This window comes from Canis lupus, chromosome 14 (assembly GCF_003254725.2).
Source record: "Canis lupus dingo isolate Sandy chromosome 14, ASM325472v2, whole genome shotgun sequence".
NCBI classification, from domain to species: Eukaryota; Metazoa; Chordata; class Mammalia; order Carnivora; family Canidae; genus Canis; species Canis lupus.
In genome coordinates this window covers 47,492,023-47,504,322 of record NC_064256.1, presented here as the reverse complement: position 1 = coordinate 47,504,322, position 12,300 = coordinate 47,492,023, and the positions used below count along the sequence as shown (strand labels likewise).

General features: G+C 46.8%; 1 long non-coding RNA gene across 1 annotated transcript; it reads right to left on the bottom strand.

The window, feature by feature from the left end:
• Window positions 1-5,196: 5,196 nt before the first annotated feature.
• On the bottom strand, window positions 5,197-6,895 carry LOC112670722 (uncharacterized). Its single transcript, XR_003143160.3, has 3 exons — window positions 6,849-6,895; window positions 6,112-6,245; window positions 5,197-5,443 (listed from the first exon to the last, which is right to left on the bottom strand). It is a non-coding gene; the product is annotated as an uncharacterized LOC112670722 (long non-coding RNA).
• Window positions 6,896-12,300: the final 5,405 nt, after the last annotated feature.

The following is a 12,300-nucleotide window of genomic DNA, read 5'->3' as shown; positions in this document are numbered from 1 at the left end:
AAGTCCTGGCCGCGCCGCCCGCGCCTCCGCCGGCACCACGGCCACGCCTCCCCCGCGCGCGGCAACTCCTCCCGGGACTCCCGGGGAACGTGGGGGCGGGGCCCGGCGCCGACCCGAGCCCGGGAGCGCGGAGCCCGAGCGCGCTGGGGCGGGGCCCGGGAGGGCGGGGGCGGGGCCGCGGGGCGCGGGGGGCGGGGGCGGGGAAGGAATGCGGGAGCGCGGGGGCGGGGCCCGGGGAGGGTGGGGGCGGGGCCGGGAGGGCGGGGGCGGGGCCGGGAGGGCGGGGGGCGTGGCCCTGCTACCCGGGGGTGGGGAAGGAATGCGGGAGCGCGGGGGCGGGGCCAGGGCGGGAGGGGCGGGGCCAAGGGGCGCGGGGGCGGGGCCGGCACGCGGGGGGCGGGGCCCTGCTACCCGGGGAGTGGCCGGAGCGCGTGGGGGTGGAGAAGGAATGCGGGAGCGCGGGGGCGGGGCCAGGGCGGGAGGGGCGGGGCCGCGGGGCGCGGGGGCGGGATTTAGGACCTGAGTGGGCGGGGCCGATGCTCCGGCTGCCGCGGCGGGTCACACCGAGGTTGCCCCCGGCCCTGCGGCTCGCGAGTGGGGGGTTGCTACGAGAGACCCCGGCCGGGATGTGTGGATCGAAGGGTGTTCAGGCTTGCCCGCGGCGAGCCCCACCACGCTGCTTTACCGCAAGAAGAGCCCCAAAGAAGAGAGGGGCGCCCAGGGCGCAAACACTACCAGGCACCACCACCCCACCCCCCACCCCCGGCCTGAGTTTAGATCACCTTTGGGGCGTGAGGCAGGGTCTGGGCGCTCCTTGTGGGGAAGGCGACCCAGCGTGTCAGGGGCCTCCCTCAATTCTGCACTCAAGCTGAGAACGTTCCCGGGGGACACTGAACAGGATCTTTTTTAACTCTGCCCCCCACTTTCAACCTCCTCTGCTGTTTCACTGGAGAGTCACCTTTGCACTGCTCTCAGAGAGGTGTCCTCAAACATTAGTAACTCACGGTGCTGCTAGGACAGGGCATGCGCCACCTGTTATTTAGAGATGTGTTCCAAGACGTCACTTAATAGGGTTGCTTGCCTGCACGCACAGCGCTCTCAGTAAATATCCATACGTTTCTGTAAGTATTACATCTAGTCATTAAGGAGACAGAAAATGCTAGCTGGGAATGGAGATTGCTTACCAAAATTCAGAGCAGTTTTTGGATCCTACCACTGAATGACGATTTGGTTAAAGATTAAAGAGCCTGCGGAATTACAGCAGATACACGGAGCTAGAGGATTCGATTAAACAAACCATGTGATGATAGTTTTGAATACTTTGACCCTGGGCATTTAGTGTCCTCTGAAGTTTCATCCCCCAGCCAATGTGACCAATGCTCCTGCTTTAAATTTCCAGAGCTATGGGACGCCTGGGTGGCTCAGTCAGTGGTTGAGGGAGGGCTCAGGGCTTGATCCCAGAGTCCTGGGTCCTAGGATCAGGATCGAGTCCCGCATTGGGCTCCCTGCCAGGAGCCTGCTTCTCCCTCTGCCCCTGTCTCTGCCTATTTCTCTGTGTCTCATTAAATAAATTCATTCATTCATTCATTCATTCATTCCCAGGGCTAGGTCAGCAAAAACAGTAACTCTTAGGGAAGGAAGAAAGTACTTCAGATTTGAAATGAGAGGCACCCAGGGCTTGGCAAAATGCTAGGCACATTCCCCTACTGCGCATACTGGTCAGGACTTAATTGCAAGTGACAGAAATCTAAGTAACACCAGCTTAGACCAAAAAAAAAGGGGGGGGGGGGTTTCCCCATTCTTGTGTTCAAAAGTTAAAGAATAGAGCTTATGTCAAGAATGGCTGCATCTAGCTCAGATGATTGTCATCAGGACCTGGTCTGACTCCCTCCTTCTATCCCCTCCACTTATCCCACGCTGCAACCCCAGTACTAAGCTACATCATGCCACTCCTCTCCTCCTATAATCCTGTTGTGATTTTAAGGAAAAAATGTTCAGGAAAAGCACAAAAATCTCTTGTAGAGAAAGGAAATCTCTGTCGAGCAGAATGCCTTGATGAGCCTCTGTGGCTATGGTTGGACAGCCTTCTACGTGGAGTAGAAATAGGGAAATCACATAGTTTATTATACAAACCAGGACACTTTATAAGGTAAAAGGGACACTATTAACTTCACTGGCACAGCAGACATAACCTGATTAATCTAAGCATGTGTTAATCTGGTTAATCTAACCATATGTGCCCACTTGGTAGAAATGAAGCCAAGAGGTAGCAAAACCACTGTGCATTGAAACAAACAAAACCACAACAACACAACTAAATTTAAAATGACTGGCCTTACCAAATGCTGGTGAGGATGTAGAGCAATTGAAACTGATTCGTTGATGGTGGGAATGTGAAATATAAAACCACTTTGGACATCAGCCTGGCCATTTCCTTAAAAATGAAACATTCATCTACCATATGACCCAACCACTCCACTCTTAGGTATTTACCAAAGAGAAATGAGAGCATGAAACCCAAAGACGTGTACGTGAATGTTTTGGGGGCTTTGTTAAAGCCAAAAACAAGAAACAACCCAAATCCACCAGTAGATGGATGGATAAACAAGTAGCGATATATGCGTATAATGGAATACTACCCAGCAATAAAGACAAACTATTAATACACGCAATATTGAAGAATCTTGAAAACATCACAATGAATGAAAGAAGCCAGGAAAAAAATGAGAACACATATTGCTTGATTCCATTTATACAAACTCTAGAAAACACAAGTTAATCAATATACATGGAGAAAGTAGATGAGCAGTTGCTTGGGGTTGTGATGGATGAAGGAGTGGATGAAAAAGGGCACAAGAGAACTGTGGGGGTGATGGAAATGTTGGAGAGGTCATGGCTTCCCGAGTGTGTGCATGTCAAAATAGAGAATTGGACACTTTAAATATGTACAGTTTAGTGTTAGTCAATTATGCCTCAATGAAGTTGAAAAAAAGCCTTCCAAAGATAAAAAGAAATGTTCTTTGAACTAAAGAAGAAAAAGAGGAAGGAGAAGGAGGAGGAGGAGGAGGGCAGGACTGTTTTGGGAGGAGGAGTAGGTGAGCCAAGGTGAGGAGGGGGCGGTGAAAGGGAGCAAAAGAACCCAGGAAGAAGTTGACTCTGGAGCTAATAGAAGACCAAAGAACATTCCCTGTTAGGGATAGCCCAGGAGAGGGGATACCAGAGGCTTTCAGACTAATGACATCTGACAGTCTGTTTAATCTGCGGGGCTCTCCTCTGATGTAACCCCCACACTTACATCCTTAAAAAGATTATTTTACTTATTTATTTTTTGAGAGCGAACCAGCATGAGTGAGAGGGAGGAGAGGGAATCTGAAGCAGACTCCACACTGAGCACAGAGCCCAACATGGGACTCCATCCCACAAGCACAAGATCGTGACCTGAGCCGAAACCAAGAGTCAGAGGCTTAGCCCACTGAGCCACCCAGGCACACACCCCCCCACCCTGAATCTTTAATAAAAAGTGTAACGGCCTTGAATGAGTGCTGTTCAGGGGCAATCAGCTAGAGGAGCTGAGTCTCTCTGGGTGGCTCTGGGATAGGAGAAGGGGGCAGCTGAAATATGCAAGAGGAGAGAAAGATCCGGGATTCACTGGAAGCAAAAGTCACGGTCTGAGAGGTCTGGTGACATGTCTGACTTTCAAGAATCCCCACTGACTGGGAACTTGGCTGTCCTGCTACCTGTACCCAGGGAGTGGAAGTTGGAGCCAGTGTCATTTGACCTCCAAGGACTGGAGGTTAGGGCCTGGCTGGCATGTGTGTTACATGAGAATGTCAAAGGGCAAAGGTCCCACCGTTCCTGCTGAGCGCCACATCCTGTGGCCACTGCTCCTTAGCACAGAGATCCCACCTGGGGCCAATGCCCCAGAGGGACAGAGTGATGGAGGACACTGTCCTGCTTCTTAGTTGGCAGTTTCAAAGGTAAATGATGGTTCAGGGAAGGGGGAAGGTGGTGGAAGGGAAGAAAGGAAGGCAGTTTTTGATGTTCAACTTCAACATCCATGGCTCTGGAAGTACAATGATGAGGAAAATATATGAATACGTGATTTCTCTATTCCCAGAGCCGAGAGGCCAGTGGAATGCAGGCATTAAATCAGTAAGAGCAGAGCATGTTAGAATAAAGGAAAGGAGAAGAGGATATAGCTGTAAATTAGAAATAACTGAGTGTAGGGGACTTCCTCCTTGGGAGGTAAGGATGAGAACTGAAAGATGAATAAGGAAACATGCCCCAACCCCCAAAACCTTAGCCCTTGCAGAGAAGCCCCCATTTTCCCAGTCAACAAGGGGTTTAGCCAGGCTACTGACAATTATGCCGGCACCAACACTTGTGCAGTGACCAAACTAGGTTCTGTCCTGAATATTGGTGTGACCTCAGCAAGAGATTTGTCACTCTCTATCACGGAGGTTTCTGTGTTCCCAAACTGATGGAACACAAGGCATTGGCAGTGTACTTGAACCTTCTAAATCAAACCCTGCCTCCCCAGGAGGCTTTTGGTGGCCCAGAATGACCACAGGTGGACCCCATAGACAGTGGCAATGGATATCCCTTCAGCCTTCAAATTTCTTCTTCTGTTTTGTGTGAACTCAGCCACGAACCTCACCATTAGCAACATGTTCGTTGGGTTCTCTAAATGAATCTGTTGCTCTGCTATACAGCAGTATGTGGTAGACTGTGACATTGGTGGGCCCCACTGAGTCATGTTTCCTGATACTCTCCGCCCTGGGTGATCCCTTCCCATGTGGACTCTGCGCTTGGCCATGCCATTTGCTTTGATCAGTGGGACATTAACAAGAGGCAAGCAAGGACTTGATAAGCACTTGCCCATTGGATCTTGTGCCCCTGGAATGTTTCCTCTTAGTACCCAACTGCCATGCTCTAGGGAAGTTCTGGCTCTCCTGTTGTGAGAAGGGGAACCCCAGCCCACAAGCAGCATGAAGGCCTCACATGGGTAAGAGAGGCCTTCTAGGACCTTCCAGCCAACCCCAGCCATGAGCTAGATGAACCCACAGGAGAGAGCCCACAAGAGACCACAAGGGGCAGAGAAAACCACCTAGCTGAGCCCAGCCAACCTAAGGACTAGGAAAGAGAATACACTGCCATTGTTATAGGCTTATAAATACTGAAAAGGTTGCCTCTCAGCAATATTTATCAGACGGATGTGACCCTCAGGCTTTATTTTTCTAGGAAAAAAAGCCAGTGTCATAGCTCCAAATGGAGTCCCCTTTACAGTTCGTTGACATCTGTCCCATTCTTAGAGTGGTCTCACCAGGCTTCGATTGCCCTCAGTGAAAGTGGTTTGAAGGGTTTTTTCAGTTGGATTACAAGAAAATTTCAAAGCATTCAGGGCTCTTCTCTTACAAAGTGGGAGGTGAGTGTCTTATGACAGCTGTAGCAATAAAGCAAGGTGGATTTTTTGAACTATTGTATTTAAAACAATAAATTAGCATCCCCCCCGACACACACACACACACACACACACACACACGCACGCACAAACATGGAAGACGATGTGGAAGACCAGGGAAGAGGAGAGGACCCTGAGTGCCCAGGTCCCATCTCTGAAGTTCCCCCAGGGGGCCAGTGAGGCCAGGGGCCCCTCCGCTTGTCCCTCAGGTCGCTGCATGTCATGCCTTATGCACAGCAGTCATCTTGGAGACTGCTTTTGAAGCCTATGGAGATGCCAGATATCCTCTTATCTGAACCCTGTGAGTGAAGGCTGGACAGGTGAGGCACCTCTCTCCTCCAATGCACAAAGTCCTCTCTTTGCGGGCTGATGATGATGCCCACACAGCATCATGTCCATCTTGCTCAGTTCCTGCCACAGCTGTTTGAGTCCAGCACCTGGCCAATCTCCCACACTATCTTGATGGCCCCATGGAGATCATGACTTCATGCCCCATGTAAAGTGCGGGGAGCATGCCTGACCTCCCAACATGCTTTCTTATTTTGATCACTGATTTGCCTACCTGAGGTTTGGTCTCCACTCTCAGCTTCATGCTAGTTCTTTCTGGCTGACCTCAGACACAGGTGCGAATGAAGGTGGAGGACCCTTACCTTGCCAATGACTTCCTGCTGGCCCCAGCTGCTGCCAGAGGGAGATGATGGGGTCACGCTGTCAGACAAATTCTGGTGGTCAGACACTTATCTCAGCCGCCAGTGTGGAGGGTGTTTCCTTTGGAGGATACAACCTGGGGGAAAGTGTTTCCATCTGGGACTCCATCACTGGTTCTGGTGTGTGGGTGCTGGCGAGGGTACAGGGCCACGCTGGGGGCTGTGCTGGGGTGTTCTTCTTCTCTAGGCCAGGTAGGGGACTAGCAGACACTTTGGCTGAGCTGCTGGCCTTCTGTCCTAACTCCTGGCTGTCCTCAAGCCATTGATTTTTCTGTCCTGCTGCTCTGACTATTATCAGAGTAGAAATTAAAGGTAGGAATGGCAGGCTTATTGAAATTCTACCACTTTGGGTTGGCAGAGATGCTATGCCATACCTTGCAAGATGAGTATAAAGGGTAGCTGTTGGTGGGACCAGCCAGCCAAGGGATGGGGCTTCAGGGTAATGGTGTAGCCCTCCAGCTCAAATTTCTTATAGGGCAGGAGCACACAGATTACCATCATGTCATCATACTTCTGGCCCATTTCTGAGTCCTGGATCCCTTCCTGAGTGTACCCCATGGATACCATCAACTCAGTCTGCCCAGGCTCCTAGTAGTTAGGGAGTGGCTCTATGTAAGGCATCAGTTCCTTCCCATGATCCATGTCCACCCAAATAACCTTCAGGATTTCCTCTAAAGTACCTCCTTTGATGGGATTGAGGATGAAGAATTTCTTGAGGTTTTCACACCCTGTGGACATTTAGAAAGAAAGATCATATATTCTGCTCAGTACTCATTGCCACAATAAAGAAAAAAATTTGAAAACGAAGAGAATAAAAATGAGAAAAACTAAAAGAATAAAGAAAAAGTTTAGAAAAATAAATGAAATAAAAGATGAGAAAAAAACAATGAAGAAAAATGAGAAAAATAATAGGTTAAGAAAAATATGAAAACCGGAAAAAATAAAAAAATAAAAGGAGAAATGCAACAGAAAAAATGTTTAAATTAGAAAACTTTCAATAAAAGAATAAATTTTTAAAAAATAGGAAAGATTTTAAAATAGAGGAAATTTACTTTAAAAAAATAAAAGTAAGCAAGACAGACAAAATACCAAAGAGGAAAATACTTAACTTTGATAAAAGTCCCTCAAGTGACCAAAAGCCAGCTTCCTGAGCTAGAAAGACCAAAAATCAAGGCCAAGCCAGGGACATAGATGCTTGGAATTCCATTGCAATGGCTCCTTATGAAGTCATAGCAAGAAATGGACCTATCACGGCCAGGGATGCTCCACAATGGCTTTCTGACTTTTTTGTCTCAAGAACCCTTGAACCATTAAAAAAAAAATTTTAAGCTTTTATGTGGATTAAAGCAATAGATATTTGCCTTATTAGAAATTAAAACCTGTAGGATGTTTCAGTGGCTTTTTCACTTCTGGTTTGAAAAGCCATAAACATTTTTTGGTTTATAAAAAGCTCAGTGTCTACAATAAAACAATACTCAATTCTTTTTTTTTTTTTTTTTAACTCTGATTGATTGGTCTCAAAGTCACAACTTCACTGACATAACAATACCATACAGAAATGTTCCTCTGCATAAAACAATGTCAATGTCATTTTTGGTCTGGTTTTGGTATTAGGGTAATGCTGCTCCCATAGAATCAGTTTAAAAAGTATTCTTTCCAGTTCTCTCTTCCGGAAGAAACTGTTGAAAATTGATATCATTTCTTCCTTAAATATTTGGTAGAATTCACCCATGCGTCCATCTGGGGCGGGTGCTCGTGTTTTGGAAGGTGACTAATTCTGATTCTTCTTTAACAGCTATAGGCCTATTCAGATTGTCTGTTGTGTAGGCTCCCCTCCACCCCCCGCCCCAAATGAAGTTTTTAGAGAGAATTAACACAAACATTTCCATGACGGTTAAACTAAATAAAAAAGATTGTGGGGAAAAATGTCGAATTGAGGTTCCCTCTGTCTGTTTGCAGATAATGCTGGCCTATTTGTCACCAGGTCACTGACTGCTGACAGAAATAGAGGAGCTTATTTCTTCCAGTTAGCAACATGGGTCCTCGAGGAGACAGTTTCCAATCAATTTTACATGCAAACCTGCATCCGCTTTGGTTTTACTAAATGGCTTAGCATCAGCCCCCACAATAGAGCTCAATACCAGTTAAAACCAGACACCTCCATTCACAACTTCCAGGGAATTCAGAAGTGTTGTTTCTCCTTCCTTCGCTGGACTTGGCCTTCTCCCAGGGAAGTGGCTTGAAAGGCAGAAACGAAACTTTGGCAGTACCGGTTTGGGTTTCTTTGCATCAAATTTCTCCTTTAAAGCCCATAGTCTACTGGCTGATGCATTGTTTCATTGCATGGCTGAAGAGCAGAGCCCTTTGTCATTTCCCGGACATGGTAAATGCCTCTCCAACTGGCACTTTATTTCTTAGGGAGCATTTGGCTGGAGGTTATTGCAGCAAAGTCCCGACGGAACGAGATGGCTTCATTAACAGCACCACAATGGGGAATATTTACCATCAGAAGCACTGTGTTGCCCTCCCTTTCTCCCCATCCAGAATTACTGCTATTACAGAAAATAATATTCATTAATCTTTAAAAAGTGATGTGATTATCATCATCACGTTGGGGCACTCTCGCTCCCATTTGCTGTATTTGTCTCCTCCTAAAAGCAACATTTCTGGTTGGCTTCAGACTTCCACTTTTTCACAGAACAGTTTATTCTTTCTTGTTTATTAAATTTGAGGGTTTATAAAAACATTCTTCTTAGTGGAGCCTATTACTTCGGTTTCTGAATGCCTAATTAGGAGGCTTCGCCTTAGCACAGAATACTCCAAAATCAGAACAGAGAATGAGGCAACTATTCCTTCCTTAAGGTTACATCATGGCAATGCCCTTGGACCCTACATTTTTGGGGGGATGGGATGAGGAGGCTCCTTCAGCCAGGCCATGGGCCAGGAGGAGGGAGCACTGCTGGCTGGAGCTAGGGCGAAAGGCTCCCATACACACAGGAGCAGCCGGTAAACCTCACCTGCACCTCCTCCCCTTTAGGCCCACCTGGCTACATACAGCTGGTCCCCACTGCCCACCCCCTACCAGCTTCAACCTCATGATGCACTTTTCTGATTCTCACTTTTTCTTCTCTTCTACCACTACTAATCATGCTTTGTTGGAGGGAGGCACATTTCTCCTAAGTATTGGAAAAGTAAGTCCTGGCAAGTCGGTCCTCAACCTCACAGCCCCACTTCTGGTAATGACCTCCTTAAGAATTAACTTCGAAGGCCTTAAAGAGCATCCCCCAAAGTGCGATCCAGGGGTGGTAAGGAAGAGGAACTGAGGAGGTCCCAGACACATCATTAAAGATCTTGAACCCCTCAAGGCAGAATGTCTCCCTTTTCATTTCTCTGACCATCACTGTGGTTGTGTTGAGGAGAAACTCTCAGTTTGGGGCCACCATGACCAGAATATGTTCTCATGTTTGTTCCTGTCTTTCCATAAAGAAAATGCTGACCTCAGGCTCAGAGTTTTGGCAGGCACCAGTGCCTAGCTAGAATTTAATTACATTGCTCTCCATTTTGGGGGGTTTTGGTTTTTGGGCCATCTTGTATTGATAACAAAAGATACAACTGTTTACAGAGTCACACATCCTGATGGCCAGATGGTCCTCAGATATGGTAATGGACCGTGGAGGTACACAAGAAAGGCTGCAGTGTGAAGGCTGTGTTACAGGCACTGATTCCTAACCTCACAACACCTAGGAATCCCGGCACAGTGGTCAAAATCCCAATGCCCAAGTCCTTCCCGAGACCAATTCCATCAGAAACTCTGGGCATGAGATTTAAGTAGGGGTATTTGTTAAGCCCCCAGAAGACTCTGGTGCACAGCTCAGAGATAGCGCATCAAACTGATCCTAAGTCTGAGCATAAATGATGCTGAAAATTTCTCCCCACCAGAGCAGCAGGATCGAATTCTGAAACATGTATAACCAGGGTTGGCCGCAGTCCTAACGTCTCAGGCCAGAAAGCTGTGGAATTTTAGAGCTGGAGGGGGTCTGAGAGCACTGAATCTTATTCATTTTATCTCTGAGGCTGTGAAAGGCCAACAATCTTGCTGGGAATCATCCCTAAGGAGTCCAGGGTAGGGGTCCTTCCCCATGCTGCCTCTCTGGTGGCTCTAAGTACCTCATTTGTGGATTGATCCGGAGAAAAACTACAATCTTTTTTGAAGAATAAGTTAAAGACACAAAAGGTTGGAAATCCAGCTTCCAGAAAGTGCATAGGAGGGACAGTATACAGAGTCTAAGAGGTACCACGGGCATTCTTCAAAGTAAGTTCGATAGTTGGAAAGAGCTAGATTAAAGAAATTGGAATGAGTTTCATCATGGCAGGACTTCTCAGGGCCTTCAATTTATTAACACACATAGGAAATTTCCAGAAGGAAACAGTACAGGCAATACTCATTTGCCCTGTTATGTGGAGTATCTCACAGAACTAGCTTGTCTGGGGGAAATACTAGGTGGGCACAATTTCCTGAAGCTCTGGCCTGCTCTCTATCCCTCCTACCCTTCCTACCCTGCCTTATTTGTCTTCGTAGCGCTTACCACTTAGATATTTGTTTATTGTCTGTCTCTTCCTCCTAAAACATAAGCTCCTCAAGGAAAGGGAATTTGACTTCACTGCTGTATCCCAATCATCTCCAACAGTGCCTAGGTCTTAGTATTTGTGAAAAGGAACTAATGGGTAGTCTCTTAAAACATAAGCAGCCATGACTAGTTATCTAGTGGGATTCCTCTTATTCACGGTTGTAGTTAGTTGTAGGTCTCTCACCCCCACCTGAGGCTGAATTTGCTGCAGGGAATCTCACAGGACTAAGCAGCCCTGCTGATACCTGGGCAAACAGCCAGGCTCTGGCATTAATGAACTCTGTGACCTTGCATAAGTCAGTTGACTTCCCTGGGTCCCATTTTCCTTATCAGTAAGATGAGTGGCCTGGATTAGACACTCTCCAAATATCCTTCTCAGTTATTGTATGACAAATGGCTAAATTAAAATATCTGATCCAACTGAGGATTTTTCTATTTCTCCTTGGAGTTCTATCAGTTTTTGCTTCATGTAGTTTGAAACTGTTATCAGGCCCATAAATATTTAAGATTGTTATATCCTCCTGATGAATTAACCGTTTTATCATCATGAAATAACCTCCTTTGTCCTTGGTAATATTCTCTGCTTTGAAATCTACTTTGTCTGATACTCATATATCTGCCCCAGCTTTTTTTGTAAATTAGTGTTACCATGGTACATCCTTTTCCATCATTCTGCTTTTAACCTGTTTGTGCCTACTTAAAGTGGGTGTCTTATAAACAGTTTATAGGTGCTTCTTGCCTTTTTACCCAATCTCTCAATCTCTGCCTTCAAACTGAAGCATTTAGACCACTTCAATTTAATGTGGCTATTGATATGATTAGAGTTTTTGTTTTTTTTTTAAGTAAGCTCTATGCCCAAAGTGGGGCTGAGATCCACCACAACGATGAGTCAGTGTGCTCCTGTTCTGCCTACTTTTGAACTGTTATTTTGTAATAGCTTTTTTGAGATATAAAGGGTACTATTTGGGGGATCCCTGGGTGGCTCAGTGGTTTAGCGCTGCCTTCAGACCGGGCCGTGATCCTGGAGACCCGGGATCGAGTCCCACATCAGGTTCCCTGCATGGAGCCTGCTTCTCCCTCTGTCTGTGTCTCTGCCTCTCTCTCTGTGTGTGTCTCTCATGAATGAATAAATAAAAACTTTTAAATAAATAAATAAATAAATAAATAAATAAATAGTACTATTCAATGATTTCTAGTCTGTACACAAAATTGTAACAGTTTTAGAACATTCTGATCACCCCAAAAAGAAACCTCCCACCTTTCAGCTATCACCCCCAAATCCTCCCACTCCTAACCCATTCTCCAGTCCTAGTCACTAAGCTACTTTCTGTCTCTACAGCTTTGTCTATTCTGGATATTTCATATAAATGGAGTCATATAATATGGCCTTTTGTGACAGGCGTCTTTCTCTTAGCATAGTGTTCTCAAGATTCTTTCATGTCGTAGCGTGTGTCAGTACTTTGTGCCTTTTCACGGATGAGTTCCACCGTATGGACATACCGTA